General features: G+C 43.5%; 1 protein-coding gene across 1 annotated transcript in view; it reads right to left on the bottom strand.

Annotated features, from left to right (window-relative positions):
* GPRIN1 (G protein regulated inducer of neurite outgrowth 1) overlaps positions 1 to 17,636 on the bottom strand; it is a 56,269-nt gene extending 38,633 nt beyond the window's left edge. The window contains exon 1 of the mRNA XM_089527385.1: positions 17,569 to 17,636. The gene's annotated coding sequence lies outside the window, so the exon portion shown is untranslated. The remainder of the gene's footprint in view (positions 1 to 17,568) is intronic.
* Between the last annotated feature and the right edge of the window lie 6,917 nt (positions 17,637 to 24,553).

Genomic DNA, 24,553 nt, shown 5'->3' with positions numbered 1-24,553 from the left:
TTGCCCATGGTCACCCAGATGGTTTTCATAGCAGAGTGGGGATTTGAATGCTGGTCTTCAGAGACCTAGTTCAATACTCAAACTGCTACATTACACTGTCTTTTTTGTCACAGACTTTCTTTCAAACTTTTCTTTTAACTTTAATCCTTTATTTTTCCCTCTATTGTATTGCTTCCATTACACCTCTAAATGTTTACTTGGTTGTAAATCCAATTATGTCCAGTGGGCCTATTTCTCTTGTCAAGGACTTCAGTCTTACGGTGAGTCACTTTGAAGAGGATGACCAAGTTCCACTTAGGACCCAACACCAAGTTTTCTTTTTGGCAAGGAGCTCTCAAGGTTTTAAGACTGAGCAAGTGAAATCTCTGTTTTCTGAAACTTAGGCCACTGGATCAGAGTGAGACTAAATTCCCAAGCAATCCAGCAATCTACATCCCAGGCAGAATGAAAATATGTCAGCTAGTAAAACCCAGTGTCATCTCAACTGGCTGTGTAGCTGTGTGGGTAGAGACATTACCAAGGAAACAAGAAGGCACACATCAAATGCAGGCTGTTTAGGGACCAATTCTGGCTGAGAGAAGAGCAAGATACTTGCAAGGGGACTCTATGAGCCAAATAAGGTGCTTTGTACAAAACAGAATAGCAAAAGAGCACTGGGAAAACTCATTTCAGATCATGGCCAATCAAGTTCTAATCTCCAATTAAGACTGAGTTTACCTACAGAGATTATAGCAATTTGATACCACTTTAAAGGATATGATTCCATCCTATGCAATCCTGGGATTTATCATTTAGTGAGGTCTCAGCTGACACTCAGGAAAGCAGACTAGAGCTCTCTGGAAGGGACTTCTAAGTCCTCCATCAAAATATAGTTCCCAGGATTCCATAGGATGGGGCCATAAGTGATATTATTCTGCTATAGCATAGTGTAGCATAGCAACACTCTCAATGGAAAGCACCAATAACAAATAATTGTTTAAAATGTACAGAATGTTGTACTTCTACTTTGCCTCCCACCAGCCATATAACACTATAAAATCTATCTACAACTGGTTCACAGTTAAGTTATTACCCGGCTCTGTGTTTTAGAACATATGCTTCAACTGAATATTCATAACATAATGAGCTTCTCATCAAAAAGCCTGGAATTCTATTTCCCAAAATTCTAAATACTAAGACAAGAATAAAACCTGCCTCATGAGTCCTTTCCCTCTAGCCTGCTTCATTGGATACATATATAACTGATTGATGTTATTGTACTTTGGGGAATTGTGTGCAGATTGTGAGATAAAGACAGGGATGGTAATAACCCACTGGTACTCATGACCAAATGTGAGTGGTTCAGAGGAAAATGATTGTAAAACAACATGCACAGGATGAATACTAGCTATGCTGGGTGTAATTATAAATGTGGGAATCCCAATTGCTCCCTGGAATTATTACAGGTTAGGTTTTCCTTATCTGGAATTCCAAAATCCCAAATGGTCCAGATGGTGGCTGAGATAGTGACATCTTTGCTTTTTGATGGTTCAGTGTACACAAACATTGTTTCATGCACATAATTATTGAAATATTGTTTATAAAATTACCTTCAGTCTACATGTATAAGATGTATACAAAACATACATGAATTTCATAATTAGACTTTGGTCCCACTTCCAATATATCTCATTATGTATATGCAAAACATTTGTGGTTCCAAGAATTTCAGATAAAATATACTCAGCCTATACATAGATTTCTGTGCCCTCTCCTACACTAGCTTGGAAATATAGAGTTTGAAAAATATATTTTAGGGAATTACAAATCCCAGATTCCTCTAGATTCTAGAAATGTATGATCCTAGCCCCTTAACTGGGGCTATAGCTGGGGCTATAGATATAAAGATGGAGAGATCTGCCTTTCTCCCTCTACCATCCTAATTCATTTGTCTGTGTGGGGTTCCATGCCACTTCTGCTATTAAGCAAGTTGTTAAATACAATGCTGCTTTTGAAATCATATAGAATTATAGAATCACAGATTTGGAAGAAACCATAACAACTATTCAGTGCAATCTCTTTCCATGAAGGAATACACAATCATGACAGATGATCATCCAACCTCTGTTTAAAAACCTCCAAAGGAGAAGATTCCACCACACTCAGAGGCAGCACATTCCTTTGTCAAACAACTCTAACCAAATGCCAACAAGTGTTTCCAGATTTGTACCTGCAAGATATAGTGGATAAAAATTCATTGGATTTTAAAAGAGGGGAAGGTGAGAGGACAAAGAAATCTGAGAGTTTCAGGATTCTTCCCAAGGTATTAGATTGTTCCCAGGTTATTCACTTCCGCCTTCAGTTTGTCCTAAGGCACACAAGCACTGCAATACAGATTAATCCAGTGCAATCCTCTGAGTTCAGCACATAAGTAACAGAAGAATTGCAATCCTTTGAATCTTAATAGGGTTAGACATATGACCTGTCAAAAATGTTTAGTTAATTGATCAAATCTAACTAAGAATTTTTTAAAGCAAGAACATTATGAGAACAATGAAGACCACCACGAATAGGTCTAATACATAGACTAAACTCAAAAACACACAAGACAGCTATTATTGGGAGATAGTTATACTAACTGCAAAAATCTAACAAAAACCAAACCAAAACACTTTAATAATTTTTATTCCATCTTTCTTTCAAAGACTTCAAAGCTGCCTACCCACTCCATTTTTTGTCCAAACAAAAATCCTGAAAAGTTGATCAAGCTAAGAGCATGACACATCAACTTTAGAGTATGACACATCATCATGACTGAGAGTTCAGTTCATTCTCCCTCCAGACAGTGGCCACTGTCATCTAGACCAATTTCAAACCGGCTTTCGGGCGGGTTATGGGGTTGAGACTGCCATGGTCTCCTTGGTCGATGATCTCCGTCTGGGCATGGACAGGGGTAGCGTGTCCCTGTTAGTGCTCTTGGACATCTCAGCGGCTTTCGATACCATTGACCATGGCATCCTTCTGGAGCGCCTGGGGGAGTTGGGAATCGGGGGCACTGCGCTCCAGTGGTTCCGATCCTATCTCTCTGGGAGATTCCAGATGGTGCAGCTGGGGGACATGTGCTCTGACAAGAGGGCCCTTACATCTGGGGTCCCTCAAGGAGCCATTCTGTCCCCCATGCTTTTTAACATTTACATGAAACCGCTGGGAGAGATCATCCGGAGGCATGGGGCGCGGGGTTATCAGTACACTGATGACACCCAAATAGTCTTCTCTATGTCTCCGACTGATTCAGTGACGAAGGATGGCATCTCTCCTCTCGTTGCCTGTCTGGAGTCGGTAATGGGCTGGATGAGGGAAAACAGACTCAGCCTGAATCCAGAGAAAATGGAAGTACTCGTGATAGGCTCCCCTGGCCCGGGGATGGCGGTGGTTCCACCTGTTCTGAACGGGGTCATGCTTCCCGTGAAGGACTCAGTACGCAGTCTGGGGGTGCTCCTTGACTCGTCGCTCCACCTTACATCTCAGGTGGATGCGACGGTCAGGAGCACCTGTTATCAGCTTAGGCTGATACGCCAGCTGCGACCCTACCTGGGCCGGGGGGACCTTGAAACGGCAGTACATGCTCTGGTAACCTCTCGGTTGGATTTCTGCAATGCGCTCTACATGGGGCAACCCCTGTACCATACCCGGAAGCTGCAATTGGTGCAGAATATGGCGGCAAGACTGGTCACTGGTACTTCTAGGACCAGTCATATAACACCGGTCCTTAAAGACCTTCACTGGCTGCCTATTCGCTTCCGGGCACAATACAAGGTGTTGGTTATTACCTATAAAGCCCTAAATGGCTTGGGCCCAGGGTACTTGGAGGACCGCCTCTCTCCATACAATCCGCCCCGCACACTCAGGTCTGCCGGGAAGCAATTGCTAAGGGTTCCAGAGGCTAGATATGTCACCACCACGCAGAGAGCCTTTTCTACCTCGGCCCCCAAGCTCTGGAACTCGCTTCCCGTCGAGCTCTGCTCGGCCACCTCGCTGGAACAATTTAAAAAGGGGTTAAAAACACACCTATTCCAGCAGGCATACCCTGACCCCTGATGACCCCTTCCTCTCTCCTCTCAGCAGCATTGTTGAGCTAGCGTGAGACTGTTTACTGTATGATTTGCTTTTATGATGTTTTAATGGTTTTTATTGTTATATGTGTTGTGTTGTGAAACCGCCTTGATCTCTGGAAAGGCAGTATATAAATAAAATTTTATTATTATTATTATTATTATTATTATTATTATTATTGTGTTCCCATCTAGAGAAGCCTGCAAGTATCACAGGTAGCTAGTTAGTGAAACTTTGCTATAATGCTTAAGTGTGCCCCTGACTGTTCCAGGGCTAGTGGACAAGCTATTTCCCCTTTTGCACTTGCTCACAAATGATGAACATTTAGAGAAGTAAGCTGCAGTATCATTCTTGCAATATCTAATACCTGATCACATTCAGATAATGGGTGATCAGCTGGGCATATCTGAGTAGTCAACTGACCAGTGTGTGAGTGGACTAAACTCCAGTTACTCCAGGATCAAAACCAATGGGCAGTCCGAGCTAGTAGACACAGTGAATTAACTTAATTTACATGAGTATTAAATGTTTTTGGTTTTGTAGTGTGCATTCAAGTCATTTCCAACTTATTGCGACCCTAAGACACATAGAGTTTTCTTGACGACATTTGTTCAGAGGGGGTTTGCTATTACCTTCCCCTTGAGGTGGAGAGCATGTGATGTGCCCAAGGTCACCCAGTGGGTTTCATGGCCAAGATGGGAATCAAACCCTGGTCTCCAGAGTTATACTCCAACACTCAAACTACTACACCTCACTCACTCTCAGTATTGACTTATCAAGTTCTAATTTATTCAATAGCTCTACTCTAGGGAGCAGTAACAATTGCATTTAGGCCCACATCATTTAAAAAACAACAATAGCTAAGTCCACACTCTTAGCAAGACAAATCCTATTCACTTCAGAGTAAAATAAATGTAATATCATTAATGCAATTAGAATTGTGTGAAGACCTACTATAGTTTTTATGATTTAAAATGAAATGGCAAGTAAGGAATTGCTGATCCAAATCTAGTCCATGGGGCATGGCTAAGGAATTAACCACCACTTGAAAATCTGGATTAATGTCCTGAATGTGTTTATTTATTTATCTAAAAATAAACATTCTCACAGTATGACTCTGATTTGGGGTACAATCCTCTCATTATGCCTTCTCCTTGCATTTTTAAAACTGTTTCAACGTGCTAAATAGTGGCTTGACCAGATCTACTTGCTGAAGCTGTAGAGGTGCCATTGGAATCCCTCAGATTATAAAGAATATGTTGGGAGGAGATTGTTGGATGATCAAAACACAGACCCATTCACTTATTACAGCCTTCTCCAACCTGGCACCTTCCAGGCATGTTGTGCTGCAACTTTCATCATCATTAACAAGCATAGCTAAGTCTTTGTCTTCATAGAACCTGTCAGGTTCTAGCCCCATCTCCAGATCTATGAGCTGCACTAGCCACATGCTAAGGAGGAAAATTGTATTAGATGGCTGAAGGCTGTCACTTTGATTATTAGCATAAAAGGACAGAGTACAAATGTTAGAAATGCTTACTTTGTCTGTGTGTGTGTGTGTGTGCCTTTGTATTAGGTATAAATAAAGGAAGATGTAAATCAGTTCAGTGCCACATCTGGGCATCAAACTAGAAAAGGAAGATAACTGGAAGAAGCTTGTTTCAATAGCTTTTAGTGACATGTCACTGACTTTCAACAACATTTGCGGATAAGGGCTCCCATAAAAATGGCTTTGAGACCACATTGGTTCAACCTAGTGTGATTCCCTAGTTGCCTCTCCCAACCTGGTGCCTTCCAGCTGTTTGGATTAGAACTCTTCTCATTCTGAACTTTTGGCCCTGCTGGGTGAGACTGATGGGAAATGTACTCCAAAACATCTAGGTTCAGCAAGGTTATGGAAGGCTGGCTTAGGCGTTGAGGCAGGAGCAGAATCTTTTCATCAACCAGGTGGACTTGATGGTAACAAAGTTCTGTAAAAGGAAGAATCTGTCATGTGCAGTGACAGAAACATTGAGATGCCAGGCTGAAGAGCTTCTGGAAGGGGTCATTAAGTGGGAAACTGTAAAATATGAGTGAGACAAGCAGGGGTTTGACAGATGCTCCCATGGAGCTGGAGGGAGCAAAGAAACACTATGTAACTGCACAGAACTCTCAGTCCTCTGTAAGATCAATTAGTTAGAACAGAGGTGATAAAACTGAGGTGCATGGGCCCCACTTTTGTGGTCATTGAACCCCCTTTTTAAAAATGAATTCAGCATGAAAATAATCTGAAAATGAAACACAAATTTCTCCAATACATGCGCGCGTGCACACACACACACAAATTTCTCAACCTCCCTCAGAATCCCCATCACCTCTCAAATACTTTTCCATGTATCCTTCCTAATGGTGATAGCAGCTTACAACTTTTGGCCACCATTACAACTTTTGGCCAAAATCAAATCCAAAGTTCCCCAATACATGCACATATGCACACACACATTCTCCCCAAACCTCTCAACCTCCCTCAGAATTACCACCCCCTCCCAAATACTTTTCCATTTCTTCTTCACCATGGTGATAGGAACTTATGACTTTTGGCTACCATTCTTTTTTATGTCCTCAGGGTTTTTTTTGTTGTTGTTGTTTAGAGTGCCCTCCTGTGGGAGGGGTAGGGTGTGGGAAAATGGTACCCCACTCCAATCATTGCTTAGCCCGAGTTTGAATGAACTCCCCAAGAATAGGGTTGCCATAAGTCAGGACCTCCAAACCGGGACAAATGTAGGACAAATGTAGGACAAAATGCTCAAATGTAGGACACATTTTTTAAAAATGGAGGGCACACAAAAAATTGATTATTTTTGAAATTTTTTTCATATAAATGCATGTTTCTTAGGCATGATCAAAATGGAGGACATTTGGCATTATTCCTAGACAGATGGCAGAAATGTGCTTCCCTTTCTGGCCAAAAACCAGAAGAGGAGGAAGAGTGGAAGAAGCAGAGGAGGAGGAAGAGGAGGAAGAAGAGGAGGAGGAAGAGGGGAAAAGGAGGAGGAGGAAGAAGAGGAAGTAGAGAGGAAGAAAAAGGGGAGGAACAGGAGAAGGATGAGGTGGAGAAGAAGAGGTGGAGAAGAAGAGGAGGAGGGAGAAGATGAAGAAGAAGGGGAGGAGGAGGAGGAGGAGAGGAGAAGAGGAGGAGGAGGAGGAGGAGAGTAAGAAGAAGAAGAGGAAGAAGAAGAGGAGGAGGAGGAAGAAGATGAAGAAGGGGGGAGGAGGAGAGGAGAGGAGGAAAAAGAAGAGGAGGAGGAGAGTAAGAAGAAGAGGAGGAGGAAGAAGAGGAAGAAGAGGAGGAGGAGAGCAGGCAGAAGAAGAGGAGGAGGAGAAAGAAGAGGAAAGGCTCTTTCCCTGGCCTGGCCGCCTCCCCCGCCGGCGGAGGAGGCGGCAAGCAGGGGAAAAGGGCCTCGCTGAGGCGAAGCCCTTTCCCCCCGTCAGGCCGCCTCCGTCCCCAGCGGAGGAGGCGGCAAGCAGGGGAAAAGGGCCTCGCTGAAGCGAAGCCCTTTTCCCCCGTCAGGCCGCCTCCGTCCCCAGCGGAGGAGGCGGCAAGCAGGGGGAAAGGGCCTCGCTGAAGCGAAGCCCTTTTCCCCCGTCAGGCCGCCTCCGTCCCCAGCGGAGGAGGCGGCAAGCAGGGGGAAAGGGCCTCGCTGAGGTGAAGCCCTTTTCCCCCGTCAGGCCGCCTCCGTCCCCAGCGGAGGAGGCCAAGCAGGGAACGAGCCTCGCTGAGGCGAGGCTCCTTTCCCTGCCTGGCGTCCATCGCGGGGGGTGGGGGAATCCCGGGGCAGGGCCAAACCGGGGCGGGACAGTGCAGACCCGCCCCAAACCGGGAAAGTCCCGCCCCCCGGCGGGATATGGCAACCCTACCCAAGAACAACCAAAGCAGACATGGACCACATATGTGAGCACCACCTGGTGCCTTAGAGAAATTTGAGGAATTCTTGGTGTGGAAGCCCAGTAATTGAACCAGTTTGTCAGGATTGGATAACATGAAGCCCTCTAAAATTTGCTGGACACCCAGTTTTCCAGTTCTACTCTGGTTAATTTTGAGGAACAATGAAATTGGTAGTTCAATTATTATCTGGAAGATACTAGAACCACTTTAGTCTAAAAGGAAGCTGAAATCCTGCAGTCATCTAGTAACTCACTTCCATTAAAGACTGAAGATTGTTATTATTTTTTAGGGCCACACTATGTGCATGTTGTTTGCCTTTAAGTCATTTCTGACTTATGGCAACCCTAAGACAAAGCTATCATGGGATTTCTTTGGCCAGTTTCTTCAGAGAGGCTTTGCCATTGCCATCCTCTGAGGCTGAGAGACTGTGACTTGCTGAGGTCACCCAATAGGTTTTCATGGCTGAGCAGGGATTCGAACCCTGGTATCCAGAGTCATAGACCAATGCTCAAACCACCACACTACCCAGTGACTAATAAAGCCCAGCTCTGCCTAATAGTAGGGCTGGTTGTGAAAATCAGAATTTTCCCTGCATTCCACCACCAGTTCCTACTGGAACATATTTGTCACCCTTAAGTCTTTGTCAGGCAAATATGTGGGGATAAAAAAGAAGTTCAGTACTGAGCGTGCTGGGCACTATTGTTACAACAAAGAATACAAAACTGGTGCTTGTATTTTAGTACAAATGGAAAGGTGTTGAAAGCAAAATTGCTGAGGTTGCTGCATATTTCATGAGCCCTGAACACTACCCACCTGTGTGCCAAAACATCTCTTCTCTCTGTGCGCCCTAGAGCTGCAAGAATCCCTGCCTAGTTAAGCAGTATACTCTCCTGGTCAAGGCCTTCAGAAAGTGGTTGCTGAAGCTTCTCTTTGTCCTTGTGAATAGAATCAGCTGTGTGAGAAGAAAATGTCTGAGTCTGCTTGTAGAGAAAAGGTTTTAATATGGTTGGCTGGATATTAGTTTCTTCCATCTTAACAAAATATTTGAAACTGGAGCAGCAGTCTGAAACACTGCCTCCCCCTACTCTCTCTCTCTTTCTCTCTCTCTCTCTCTCTTCCTTTCAGTCATGCAGAAGTGATAATCTTCAAAGGTTAACAGCTTGAAGTTCAATTCTGTGCAGATCTACCTAGGTGTAAGTCCCTGTGAACTCAATAGGTCTTACTTCTGAGTAGACATGCACAAGTGCACACTGTTGGTCACCAATGATGAGACCTGTCACCAGGTAAGCAGTAAGTGAATTTTTACAAAACCAATTGCTAGTATATTTTCCTTTTAAGCAACTTACACAGGTATGAATGAGCTGGTAGGTTAGTAAAAATTATCTATTGTTGTTGTGTGCCTTCAATTTATTTCTGATTTATGGCGATCTTAAGGTGAACTTATCACAGGGTTTTCTTGGCAAATTTCTTCAGAGAGGGTTTGTCACTGCCATCCTCTGAGGATGAGAGAGTATGACTTGCCCAAAGACACCTAGTTGGTTTACATGGCCAAGTGGGTATTTGAACCATGGTCTCCAGAGTCATAGTCCACTACTCAAACCACTATGCAATGTTGGCTCTCCAAAATCATCATCTTTTTCTTCTTCTTCTTCTTCTTCTTCTGCAGGCTAATCATTTATGTAAAGTTTTTTTTCAAGCTTAATCAACAGCTACAACTACAACCACATTTATAATGCAGATGAGAATATATGGGTTATATAATTCCATCATAACCTAAACCAAACAGTCTGTAATTTTTCTTCTTTGAGGAAAAACAAATTCCTTTTTTCAAATAAAACTGCACAGAACTTCCACTTTGGAGACATGTGAGAGGATGTGGTAATATTTCTGTCATTTAAACAGGCCATGAGGTGAACACAGTACCAGAAATGGGCAAAAACCTGACATTCCCTCCCAACCTCCACTCCTTTTACTAGGCTACATATAAATCAGCCCCAGGCAGTCAAAGAGGACCCATACATTTGTGAAGCTGACAACTGATTCCCCTTTGCCCATTAAACATGGCCTGAAGTGTATCTAGCGACTGTCACTACAGTCATCAGCTTAAAGGTTTCTAGCTGCTCAGTCACCTTTGCCCCAACGTCATCAACTACCTCTGGTGTAGGAGGCAGGCAAAAGATAAAAGCCAAACCAAGCCAAGCCTATCCTCTGTGTAATTTTTGCTCTCTACAGAGCCAAGTGGCTCTCAGAGGCAGGATTCAAAACAGCTCCCTCCCTTTCAAGAAAAGGGAATAAGGGGGAAAGTAGAGAATACAAATAGAATGGTCAAGTCGAAGGCCAGAACACACACACATGCTTTAGTTGGGGGGGGGGGTTGACCTCCATATGTTTTGGACTTCAATCCCAGAAACACCAACTGGTGGGACGAACACTAAAGATCTGGTCTAAAACATTAAGATAAACAAAGGTTCCACACCCCTAGTTTAAAGCCACTATTGCCTAATATAAATTATCTTCAGCTTTTAGAACTCAAAATGAGGTTACATTGTTATTTGTTGTATCTGTCAACCCTATTACTTTTGACAACTGCCAGTGTACAACGTTTGTGATCAGCTAATTCCCTGTCCTTCATGGAGAGTGGTGCCCGTGTTTAGAGCAAACAGGTTGTCTAGACCATTCCCCATGAGAATAAGCTGCCATTTGGTTTGCCTGTCTAGAAGCATACATCCCAACCACTCCCCTGCACAGCTAGCCTCCCAGATGTTAGTTGAGTGCTGGTGAGCAAAAAGGCTGCAGCTTACGCTAAATAATTCAGACAATATGCAAGCCTCACAGTTGTCAGCTACCAGGTTATCTTTGAGCACAGAGCTTCAAGTTGAGGCAGGAACCAACACATACATGGCCTTTTCTGCAAAGAAGCCGACCCCTGAATAGGCATCAAAGGAAAGAGGGAATGTGGGCTACCAGCGCAGCGAGTGTAGTGATTGTCAACCAGGGAGACTCCAAATGTTGTCAGATTTCAGCTCCCAGAAGCCCCAGCCATCTTGGCCAATGGTGAGGGATTAAGGAAGCTGAAGGCTAACAACATCTGGTGCCTGTGGTTCAGTCTGAGCTAGATCTTACTGGGATTAGTGTTGGGGAGAAACAGAAGAGTAGAGAGGGCAAAATGGACTATCCTGGCCTAAAGCCCTTCATGTTGTAGTACTTCATCCTTCAAAAACCCAGCTCCATTATGTACGTGACAGATGCCATTCTGGAGAAACCCAAGTTACCAAGGCAGTTTTGCAGGAACACAAAAACATCTGTGAAATCATTTTCTCATACATCTTCAACTTGTTACCTGCTGCATTAGCTGCCAGTGTATTTCTCAGCCCAATATATAATACTAATTGGTAGTATTATATTTTGTATAATTGTTACTACTAATTGTCATATTCTCCCTCCACTTTTCCTCTCCAAAAATTAGTGTTAGTGTTTTACAAGCCTTTGTCTGAGAAGGAAGCATCCATGAGGTTTCAGGATGGCTCTTACATGCACACATGAAAGCCAGCATTAGCTTCTTCTAACAATGTATAGGTAACTTTCTTTTGTCCATCTGCTTTCCTATTGCTGGTGGATTTCTTGCAACAATAAACGTAAGAACTGGATTTTTAAACCTTACCAGAGCATCATGCATATTTCTATCCTGTTCTACAGTGACATATGCTGCACTCTTTATAATATAAATACTAGTATTTCCTACAGGACATCCTCTCTGGACCTTCATGGACCTTCTGGTTCGATCTGAGCCCGCTGGAAGTTTTGATGCGACTCAGGTATCCTTTCCAGGTTTGGTCAGGACTTTTTTTAAAAGACTATCCATAGTGCTGAACCTATTTTGGCATATGATTCAACAGTTTGGATAATTCATTTTAAAAATTCATATTAAAATCCAGTGGTTTCACAGTCCTGTTGACATCAGATTCATGAGCCAGATAAAACTCTGCTAATCTGGCAAAGAGTGAGAAACTGTTCTACTGGGCCTGTCATCTTCATGGAATCTCATATCTTGGAAGTACAAGAGATTCATGTCCTGAGTGTTTTTAACAGGGCCTTAATGACTTGGTTGTTCCAGGCTGCTTCTAACAGAATGGTGACCTGCTACTGTGATTTTTATGGCTGGGGCCATTTAAAATGTTTTTTTAATAAATTATTTTAAATTAATTCTAGTTCACATCTTGTTGTTTTAAGTTTTTACTCTGTGACTGGCATTAGCTTAAAAGAAAATTCAGAGACATTATAAGTAGATAACCTTTTTTAAAAAATGTGCCATTTTTCTAGTTCATTAATTTATTTCATTTCTATGATACCTTTCCCCCAGAAAGGAACCCAAGGTGGCTCACAGATAAAATCATTTAAAATATTTTACATTTAAAAAATTTTTAAAAATTAAAATCAACTAGCTAAAAACAGTATAAAATGACATAAAAACATACAAAAGTTTTTTTAAAAAAAAACATTAGACACACCCTATATAAAAGCCTCCATACAATTATATATTAAAAGCTTACTTGAATAAAAATGTCTTTGCCTGCTGGTGAAAGGAAAAAAGGGAAGGGGCTGGGCTCGCCTCTTGCAGAAGGGAGTTCCAGAGGGTGGGAGAAACCATCAAGAAGGCACTCTGTTGTGTCCTCACCAAGAGAGCTTGCGATGGTGGTGGGGCAGAGAAAACGCCTTCCTTGAAGATCTTAGGACTCTGATAGATTCATTTGGGGAGATATGGTATTTCAGATATTCTGGACCTCAGCTGTATAGGGCTTTATAGGTCATGACCAGCACTTTGAATTGTTCTTGCACTACCTTGACTAACATCTGTGATGAAAAGCCATTGTTATCCCTTCTCTCCAAAACTGCCAATGCAGAGGCTCCATATCACCTTAAGCATGCTGAATTATTTCCTTTCAGTTAATGCTCAGATGAAAACAACTCATGCAAAACCTCCAAACTGACATTTTTACAACCTCTATTTTTACTGCCAGTGGTCCCAAGGTGGTTTAAAAAAAGTCACCATACTGGTTGTGATTTCTGCATGTTATCATCCAAAAACTAAGTGCCCAAAATCAGGCAATACAAAAGGAAACTGACCACATCAAGATAAACAAGGAGCCAACCACACCATAAATAATGTAAGGGGTGGGAGCTGATTTACAGGCAGTTTCCAGCATCACAAATGTCCTTTGAATTGTGCTCATCCTGGGAGGTTGCTGAAGACCGGTTTACACATACAGTAAAATCTGGAGTACCCCAGATTTTTTCAGATTCACGGCGATCCTGGGGCTTGTTTACATTATTAAAAATGACAGGGAGGCTATTTGCAGCAAATTTGGATTAAGTGGCCATCCAGAAGCCATGTTGGTGTAAAATGGTGAGCTTCCCTGAATTATTTCTGATGACATGACACCAAATTTTTAAACATTTGACAAGATAGATTACCACAGTACCCTCTTATAGTGCTGCTATTCCACTTTAACTGATCTGGCTGCCTCCTGTTGCATTCTGGGATTTGCAGTTTAAGGAAGGGCATTAATGAGAATTCTCAGCCAGAGAGCTTTTAGTTCTCACTGAACTACAAGCCTCAGAATGCAACAAGAGGCAGCTAGAGTAGTAAAAGTGGAATAGCAACACTATAAGAGGGTAGTGTGGTAATGTGGAAGGATGCACACATGTGGAAGAGTGCAAGTGAAGGCAAACAGATATACAAACACCTTTTTTCATTTACAAAAATGGTGATCACACTGCTTGAACCTCCTGCTCTTGAGGACCTGTCACTCCCTGTTCCTCCTGGCCATAATTATCACACAACTGGATTTTCCTGGAAAATCTGGAGAAAACTGTGAATAAATGCTATCTGAGGAATACGTGCTGGGGTTCCAAAAATCTTTGCTAATTCTTTGAATTGAGAAGAACATCATATGTCCAGATCACCACCAATATGAGGTGAGCATGGATTTTTTAAAATAGTATAGACATATATACTCTATATATAGTATGTACACACAGAGAGAGAATATAAACAGCTATGGAACACTCTCAAATACACGGGAGTCCCGCTACATTTGATAGCTCTAATGAGAAAACTGTACTCAAGACAAGAGGCAACTGTTAGAACAGAATATGGAGAAACAGAATGGTTCCCAATTGGCAAAGGGGTCAGGCAAGGCTGCATTTTATTATCCTATTTGTTCAATTTGTCCACAGAAAACATCATATGAAAGTTTAGACTTAGAAGAAGAAGTGAAGATAGGACAAAGGAACATCAACAATCTAAGATATGGGGATGACATCATATTACTAGCAGAAAACATCATTGACTTTGAAGAATTACTGAGGAAAGTCAAGGAAGAAAGTGCAAAGGCAGGCTTACTCCTGAACATAACGAACACAAAAATAATGACAATGGAGGACCTACATACATTCAACCTAGGCAATGAGGAAATTGAGACAGTTAAAAGGTGTCTCATACTGGGGATCAAACATTGATCACAACAGGAACTGCAGTCAAGAGATAAGAAGACTAGGAATGGAAAAGGCAGCGATGAAAGAACTAGATAAGATCCTAAAGAGAAAAGATATACAACTGAGCACTAAGTTAGAATGGCCCAACCCATAGGATTCTCCATCACCATATACAGATGTGAGAGCTGGACAGTGAAAAAAGTGGATATAAAGAAAATAAACTCATTTGAGATGTGGTGCTGGAGAAGAGTGCTGAGGATACAATGGACATCCAAAAAGACAAACAAGTGGATCCTTGAACAGATTAAGTCTGAAATAACCCTAGAAGCCAAGATGATCAAACTGAGGCTGCCATACTTTGGCCATATCATGAGAAGGAACAACACATTAGAAAAAACAATAATGCTATTGAGAATTGGGGTAGTAGAAAGAGAGTAAGGCCACATGGCTAGATTCAGTTAGGGAAGCCACGGGTATGAATCAACAGGACTTCAGCAGAGCAGTGGAAGACAGGGAGTTTTGGAAATGTCTTGTTTACAGGGTTGCCATGAATTGAGGTCAATTTGAGGGCAGTTAACAACAACAACAATAGACAGCCCCTGAATCTACCTATTCTACAGTCAAGTTGGAATGATTATAGGGCAGTTTTGAGTTCTGTCTTTTAAAAAAATAAAGGAAAAGCAAATTGACCAAAAGCAGGGACATTCGCTCTAGAAGAGCCTTCACAATCTGGTCTTAGCAGAGCACAGAATACTAGTGTTGTAGTCCAACGTATCTAGAAGGCACCAAGGTTGAGAGGGGCTCCTGTAGAAGACCTCCAGTTCAAACTTCATTCACTAATGGGACGCAGTCTTACTCCACATCAGACCACAAATCACATTCTCTATCGTCTCCGTCTGCAAGCCAGGAGCTCTCCAGCCAGAGTGCCAAGCAGGAGCCTTTCCCAGCCCATGCTGGAGACTTGGACTGGACCTGGGCTCCTTTTACATGCTAAACATCTACTCTGTGTGTGTGTTGTGTGACTTATGGGACCCTACAGGGAACTTATCATAGGGTTTTCTTGGCAAGATTTGTTCAGAAAAAGTTTGCCATTGCTTTCCCCTGAGGCTGAGAGCATGTGGCTTGCCCAACGTCACCCAGCAGGTTTAATGGCTGAGCTGGAAACCAAAGATCAGCCTCCAAAATCGTAGTCTAACACTCAAACCACCAAACCACCCTGTCGCTCAGACATCTACAGTGGGTCTTTGTTAACCGCTAAGGTTCGGTTCCGGGGTCCCCTCCATGACAAACAAAATTTGGGGATGCTCAAGTCCCATTAAATACAACAGCATAGCAAAATGGTGTCCCTTATATCAAATGGCAAAATCAAGGTTTGCTAGTTGGAATTTATTTATTGGATATTTTCAAGCCATGGATGCTTGAATTAAAAAATGTGTGGATAAGGAGGGCCAACTGTACCACACACCTACTGCTTAGTTGTGTGCCTTCTCTCAACCTCCGTTCCCTCCTCATTTGGGGCCATGATCGCACTAGCCTACCTTGCAAGGCAGTTCTGAAGATGATGGAGAACCTACCCTAATGCTGAATCCCAAGCTCCTGCCTGACCTTATAAGTATCCCTGTTCAATGTATAGTGTATAGTATATAATGTATAGGGAAGTATAGTGTCTAGATCAAGGGAAGTAATAGTACCACTCTATTCTGCTCTGGTCAGGCCCCACCTGGAATATTGTGTCCAGTTCTGGGCACCACAATTCAAAAAGGACACTGAGAAACTGGAGCGTGTCCAAAGGAGGGCGACTAAAATGGTGAAGGGTCTGGAAACCATGCCCTATGTGGAATGCCTTAGGGAGCTGGGGATGTTTTTCCTGGAGAAGAGAAGGCTAAGATAGCCCTATTTAAATAGGTGAAGGGGTGTCATATTGAGGAGGGAGCAAGCTTGTTTTCTGCTGCTCCAGAGAACAGGACCCGGAACAATGGATGCAAACTGCAGGAAAAGAGATTCCACCTGAACATTAGGAGGAACTTCCTGACAGTAAGGGCTGTTCGACAGTGGAACACACTCCCTGGACTCTCTTTCCTTGGAGGTCTTTAAGCAGAGGCTGGATGGCCATCTGTTGGGGATGCTTTGACTGAGAGTTCCTGCATGGCAAAATGGGGTTGGACTGGATGGCCCTTGGGGTCTCTTCCAACTCTATGATTCTATGATTGTATGATTCTATGAATGGGTAACTCCAACCTGAGCCCCCACAACACAAGTTGGCATCACAGCCAGAGAAACCAATGCAGGGCAAAGGATGCAGGAGAGGAAGCCTGGGAAGCCTGGTCTGGAGGCTGAGGGAGCATCCAAAAAGGACAGAATCCCTCCTCGTGGGTAATACCTCCAGAAGGCTTTGGAGTCGTTTTGGGAACTGGGAAGGCTCTCTCTCTCTTGGCATAGAAAGAGAGAAGGCAGCCATGATTCATTGGGGAGAAGGGAAAGAGGGGGGGAGATGGCGAGTGGTTGCCAACAGAGACCAATCAGTCGCCTCGGAAACGGATCGGGTGCAAGGAGATGAATGGATTGTGTATGTGTGTGTACATTGTGTGGGTCCGTGCACACATCCTGCTAGTTTCCCCAACCCACCAGCAGGATGTGTGCACGGACCCACACAATGCACACACACAACACACATGGCCCAACGTACCGATCCATCCTAAGATCCTTCAACCCGTCCCCCAAAACACGCGTGGACACCCACCCACTCCCACGCGTGACCAAGGTGCTTCCGTGCAGAAGGGAGAAACACGAGGGGGAGGGGTGGATCACTCACACACACACTCTTCACACAAACACGGGTGGGTTTTCCACGAGGCAAGAGAGTCACCTGTAGGAGTGCCAGCCTCCCCCACTCGCCCCGAGAGATAGAGACAAAGCCTTGGCCCCTTCACACGTGCTCCACTCGTGTCGGGGGCCAGAGAGGCTCAAAGGGTGCCCAATGGAAGGGGATCGGGGATAGGGTTCCCCGGTGTATCTCCCTCCCCACACACTTCATCCATCCAGGTGCCCCCTTTTACCTTCCCGAGTCATCCGCGGTGGCTGGCCCCGAGTGCGAAAGATGCGCCTGCTGCTTTTTATTTGCAAGCACTCCTGCTGCTGCTGCTGCTGCTGCTGCTGCTGCTGCTGCTGCTGCTGCTGCTGTGGAGGCGAGTGTGGCTCTGCTGGGAGCATGCGTGAGTGTGTGTGGGTCTAAAGAGGGGAGGGGATCGAGGCATCTGATTTCGGAGAAGGAGGGAGGGAGGGAAGGAAGGAAGGAAGGGGGAAGGCTGCTCTTCCAGCCCTTGGATTCAGAGACAGAGAGAAAGAAGGAGGGAGATGCAGTGCTCCCAGCAACAGGGCAGGGTGACCAGATGCCCTCCTAGCCGCCCAGGAGGGCATGGCACTGCAACAGGGAGGGCATTCCAGAAGAATGGAGGACCTTCCCAAATAAAAATCTAACAAAGCACTCCTTCAAATCCAGGCTTCTTTGTCTTGCTCCAAGTGGAGGAGGTTTGGGAAAAATTCCTCCTGGGCAGAAGGTTGAAATGGAGGGGAAAGGAGGACCTCTGGTTCCCCCTGACTGACTGCAAAATGCAGGACCCCGGAGGCCAATGCCGGGCACCGCCAAACAACAGCTAAGAACACCCCTAGCCTGGAGAAGAGAAGGTGAAGAGGTGTTATGAGAACCCTGTTTAAATATTTGAAGGGGTGTCACATTGAGGAGGGAGCAAGCTTGTTTTCTGCTGCTCCAGAGAATAAAGAAGCAATGGAAACAAAACAGAAGAAAAGAGATTCCTCTTAAACGTTAGGAAGAACTTCCTGACAGTAAGGGCTGTTCAACAGTGGAACACTCTTCCTCGGAGTGTAGTGGAGTCTTCTTCCTTGGAGGTCTTTAAACAGAGGCTGGATGGCCATCTGCCGGGGATGCTTTGAGTGTGAGTTCCTGCATGGCATAAAGGGTTAAGCTGGACAGCCCTTGTGGTCTCTTCCAACTTTAGGATTCTATGATTCTAGAAATGGACATCCATGCTTCCTAGTCCCACTCTGAATGGAGGACATTTCTGAATGCCTCCTGGAAAGAAGGCTGAAATGGAGGACAGGTCCTGAAAAAGGAGGATTTCTGAGCACCCTGGCCAAGAGCAGCCCTTTCTGTGCCCCCTTGGCAGGAGCAAGCAGAACCCAGCCAGGGAATTCCCTCCTTTTCCATCCCAAAGAGCAGGCCTAGACTCTGGAAAAAGGAGAAAGAAAGAGAGGAGGAAGGAACATGGACAATCTGACATATGTGGGTGACACCATATTACTAGTGGAAAGCATCACAGACTTGGGACAATTACTTTGTTGTTGTTGTGTGCCTTTGGGCTCTTTTAGACTTCTGGCGATCCTAACCTATCCAAGGGTTTTCTTGGCAAGTTTCTTCAGAGGGGTTTTGCCTTTGCCATCCTCTGAGGCTGAGAGAGTGGGACTTGGCTAAGGTCACCCAGTGGGTTTCCATGACCAAGCCAGGATTTGAACTCTGGTTTCCAGAGTTGTAATCCAATATTCAAACCACTATTCCATGATAGCTGTTTGGAACAATTACTACTAAGGAAGGCCAAAGATGATAGTGGAAAGGCAGGTTTATGCTAAATATAAATACTTATAATATTTATTTATACCCCACTCTTCAGCAAGGGCTATCAAAGCGGCTTACAATTTGTTAATTAGACATAAAGAAAACAAAAATAATGTTCACGGAAGAACTAGACAAATTCAACCTAGATGATGAGGATTGGAATAAAGAATACCCCTACCTTGGATCAAGCATTGATCAGAATGGAGACTGCAGTCAGGAAATCAAAAGAAGATTAGGAATGGGAAGCTATGAAGAAACTAGACAAGATCATAAAGAGCAAAGGTATACAACTGAACACTAAAGAATTGTCCAAGCCATTGTATTCTCTATCACAGCTGGACTGTGAAGAAAGTTGATAAGAGGATAATCAATTCATTTGAGATGTGGTGCTGGAAAAGAATGCTGAGGATAGTGTGGATGGAGAAAAGACAAACAGCTAGATCCTTGAGCAGATTAAGCCAGAAATATCCCTGGAAGCCAAAATGATCAAACTGAGGCTGTCGTACTTTGGCCACATGGGCATGATTCACTGGAAAAGACAATAATGCTAGGAAAGGTAGAGAGCGGTAGAAAGAAAGGGGCCACATGTCAGATGGTTGCATTCAGTCAGAGATGTTATGGGCATGAAATTACAGGAGCTGAGTGGAGCAGTGGAAGATGAGGGGTCTTGGAGATGTCTTATCCACAGAGTTGCTATGGATTGGGACAACCTGAGGGCAGTTAACATACACACACACACCACCAACACCAACACCCTCCTGCGGTCCAAACCAGAAATCCATGAAGGTACAGGGGTCTCTTCCAGCGACCCTTCTTTTCTTCCCAGAGGGAACTTTGCTAACTCCACTGAAAGAGAAAGAAGGATGGGAAGGCCCAAGATGAGTCCGGTTCTGTCAGGCAAGGACATGGGGCAGAAAGCTAAGGCCCCAGTCGTTGGAATGCCCACATTTTAAAGCCAAGTAATATACATGAAAGGTGAGTGAGGCAAGAGGCCATTAAGTCCAGAGGCTCATTATCTAACCACAGCTGGCGTGTCCACACTTTCTAAGCAGTGTCTACCCTTGCATATAGCAGGACTGGTTTCTGAGGAAAGATACATACATAAGATATTGATTATTTTATTTCTTTATATTCTTTATATTTACTTATATCTCAAGGCAGCTAACAAGAAATTAAAATAGTACAAGTTAAAAATAATACAAGCTTTAAAATGTAAATACAAAATTTAAAAGACAATTTTAGAAAGTTAAAAACATTACACAACATATTAAAAACTCTATACAAAACTCCATACAGACCTTAAAATCTAAATTACACAGCATTTAAAGATTACACTGAGAATACCTGGTGGTGGGACTTATCTTCCATCCTCACTTTTTATCTTCTACAATCCCAATATATTTTTGCTGTTGATTAACCACCAACTTGCCCCCATGACTCCATCGGCACGTACATGTACAAGCACAGAAAGAAGGATTTTTTTTTGGTGCACTTTATATTTGCCTACCCTAGGAAACCAGCATGGTATAGTGGTTTGGGTGGTGGACTGGAACTTGGGGAGACCATGGTTGGAATCCCTGCTCAGTTTAAACTGGAAATCATTTGGTGACCTTGGGCAAGTCACATTCTCTCAGCCTAAGAGGCAATGGCAACCTTTCTCTGAATAAATCCTGCCAAGAAAATCCCATGAAAGCTTTGCCTTAAAGTCACCATCATTGGGAAAAGACTTGGAGCTCACAACACATCAGACTTTATGACACAGTGAAAACCGGGGGAAAGCAGGGGTTTAAACTGTCATTATCCTGCGAAAGTTGCACGATTGTGCTGAAGATTTTCTCACAACGTCGCAATTAAAGAGGACTTATCGCAAAAATAACCAGGTAATAACCAGCCACAAATCATTCACAGGGAGATCCCGTGAATGATTTGTGGCTGGTTATTACCTGGTTATTGCTGGGATAAGTCCTCTTTAATCGAGATGTGTGTGAAAATCTTCCCATGATCACATGATTTTCCCGGGATAATGACAGTTTAAACCCCCGATTTCCCCCCATGTGATAAAGTCCATCCTCTCCTCTCCTATCCAGAATTCCAAAATCTGAAATACTCAACAACAACAACAAAAAACCCCAAAAACCTATTCACAGGTGGCTGAGATAGTGACACTTACACTTTCTGATGGTTCCATGTACACAAACTTTGTTCCACGAACACAAGTATTTTAAAATTTTAGATGAAATTCCCTTCAGGCTATGCATATAACGTGTATATAAAACAAAAATATATTTTGTGTTTAGGTTTGGGTCCCATCTCCAAGATATCTCATTATGTATACAAACACAGGTATTACAAAATCCAAAGCATTTGTGGTTCCAAGCATTTTTGTTAAGGGATACTGAATCTGTATTCACATTGCTCCACTTGGAGGAATTATTGTGGAGGTCTTTGCTACCCCTTTCCATTTTAACCACTTGAATTAACTGAGCAAATGTCAGCAAGATACAGCAGATATAATAATAATAATAATAATAATAATAATAATAATAATAATAATACGTTTTATTTATAGACCGCTATTCCTCAATGATCATAGCGGTGTACATTAAAAATTGAATACAACACAAATACAAGGTGACAGTTAAAGGAGGGAGAAGTCTCGTCCTTCAGGCAGTCCAAGATGTTGCTGGTCTGCCTGTTGGCTCCCTCTGAGGCCGAGATGACAGTTGAGGAGGGAGGGGCCTCTTCCTTCAGGCAGTCCCTGATGTTGCTGGTCTGCCTGATGGCTCCCTCTGAGGCCGAGATGACAGTTGAGGAGGGAGGGGCCTCTTCCTTCAGGCAGTCCAAGATGTTGCTGGGTCTGCCTGATGGCTCCCTCTGAGGCCGAGATGACAGTTGAGGAGGGAGGGGCCTCTTCCTTCAGACAGTCCAAGATGTTGCTGGTCTGCCTGATGGCTCCCTCTGAGGCCGAGATGACAGTTGAGGAGGGAGGGGCCTCTTCCTTCAGGCAGTCCAAGATGTTGCTGGGTCTGCCTGATGGCTCCCTCTGAGGCCGAGATGACAGTTGAGGAGGGAGGGGCCTCTTCCTTCAGGCAGTCCAAGATGTTGCTGGGTCTGCCTGATCGCTCCCTCTGAGGCCAAGATGACAGTTGAGGAGGGAGGGGCCTCTTCCTTCAGGCAGTCCCTGATGTTGCTGGGTCTGCCTGATCGCTCCCTCTGAGGCCAAGATGACAGTTGAGGAGGGAGGGGCCTCTTCCTTCAGGCAGTCCCTGATGTTGCTGGGTCTGCCTGATGGCTCCCTCTGAGGCCGAGATGACAGTTGAGGAGGGAGGGGCCTCTTCCTTCAGGCAGTCCAAGATGTTGCTGATCTGCCTGATGGCTCCCTCTGAGGCCGAGATGACAGTTGAGGAGGGAGATATGAAATGCCTGCAGATTTTGTCTGTATACTATGGAAACCGTAAAGATCATTTCTAGTGATTATGTGCCTTCAAGTTGATTTTGACTTTTGCATGCTCCATCCTAGACTTTTTTTGGCAAGATTTAGTTACAGACTGTACGCTGGACTTCTCTATATATTTTGTAAAATTTATGTTCTTGAAACTGTATTGAAGTTAAAAAGATATAAGTAGAAATTAAGATGTCTGTATGTTAGAAAAAATATTAAGAGTGCAGGATTATCATCTAGTTCTAGTCATTAAGCCAATCTATGGGCCCAAACAGGTCAAAATACAGCTGCTTTGGGTCACTTGGGAGGTATGCTGTTTAAATGATGTAGGCTGGAAGAGCCTGGAAGCTGCACCAAAGCCACGCTTCAGTCCTAAGAACTAGAGTGCAGTTTTGGTGCAGCTTCTGGCCTCTTAAGATGTATGTGTCATTTAAACAGCATATCTCCAAAGTGACCCGAAGGAGCTTCATTTTGGCCTGTCTGTTTGGGCCCTATCTTAAAGACAAAAGGAGAAAATAACCTGAGAGATACAGTGTAAACAAATGACACAACCAAAATGTGCATTGGTAGGATGGTTACTAATATCTGATGGTTGATGCAATCAGATGCAATCACTTGATGATAAACAGCTAGGAAACTAGCTAGTGACACCCTAAGAAAGTGGCCTCATCAAAATTTTCTTTCCATAAGAGGAAAAAATTATTTTTGACATTAGCAGTGGTGGTGGGGAATAGTGAAATCCATCTCTTAATTGAATAGATGGAGGCTGGGAATGATATAAAAACCAAAGTTTTGGAGCAGCAAAGCACCAGGTTTTGCTCATAGCAAAGCTAAGCCATCTCTTATGAGGTGACAATCTGAATTCCTTACAGCGGTAACCATTGTTCATTTCTTGATGCTCTGATTAGCTGATAAACAAAAGCCAGTATAGAAACAAACTTAGATATACCCCTCTAAGTTATATCTCTGTACCATATTTCCAAAAGAGATGAAAATCTTGTTACGTATTGTAATACATGTATGAAATGTTTCTAGATTATATAAGGCCTATATTAGTAGCCCCCTTAGGGACAGCCTGCTTACTTTTTAAAAACTTGTCCGAGGAATATAAATATTAATTTCTCTATAATTAATACGTTTAAGAAACACTTAAGGGAGATACAGATGTTGATCTGACTACTACATAAGTCTGGTCTTTGCAATCTTGGGAGGTCAGGGGATCAAAATGGCAAATTCCAAGAAACCTGGCTAGACAAAGACTGACAGGTGCAAGGCAAAGAATCTTCACTCTTCTACAACATATAGGAGTGAAAGAATGACATCTATGTCAATTTATTCAGAGGAGATTTCCCATTACCCCAGGTGAACTAGTAGCTTTCCATGGCTGAACAGGGATGTGAACCCTGATTTCCCAGACTCCAAGTCCGATACTCAAACTATGCTGACTATGGTCTTATTTTTGTTCTACCAATGCATTCACACAGTGCGTACAACACAGATATTCTGGGCTTGTTACAGCCTGTTGAATATTAATTCAGGATGGCAGCTTGCAGAAGGCATTCTATGATCACTTTGCATTACATTTTGCAGACAAAAATCTATGCTGAATTCAGTGCCATCATGCGTACAGAGTTTGAGAGAGGTGTAGCTAGGATACCATCTAATCATATTGTTATAGATCACTGTGTGGAACCTGAAGACATATGTGTAGAAGCAACCAGGAGGACTGAGGCCTTTCTTATATGTTCTAGATTGGGGTCGTCAAAGTGCAGCCCTTTGGGTGTTGCTGGGCTACAATTTCTACTATTTACAATGCTGGCTGGGGCTGATGAGACTTGCAATGCAACAACATCTGAAGGTCGTCCTATTCTGAACTCTTCCTGTTCTACCTATGAAAATCAGATAAGTTGGGATCAGGTGTATATTTACATCAGGGAAGGGGTAAAATAAAGGCATTGCCCCCTTCCAA

The sequence above is a fragment of the Sceloporus occidentalis genome, unplaced genomic scaffold (assembly GCF_023333645.1).
Source record: "Sceloporus occidentalis isolate IW3139 unplaced genomic scaffold, rSceOcc1.0.p SCAF_1, whole genome shotgun sequence".
NCBI lineage: Eukaryota > Metazoa > Chordata > Lepidosauria > Squamata > Phrynosomatidae > Sceloporus > Sceloporus occidentalis.
This window is presented reverse-complemented; position numbering and strand designations above follow the sequence as displayed.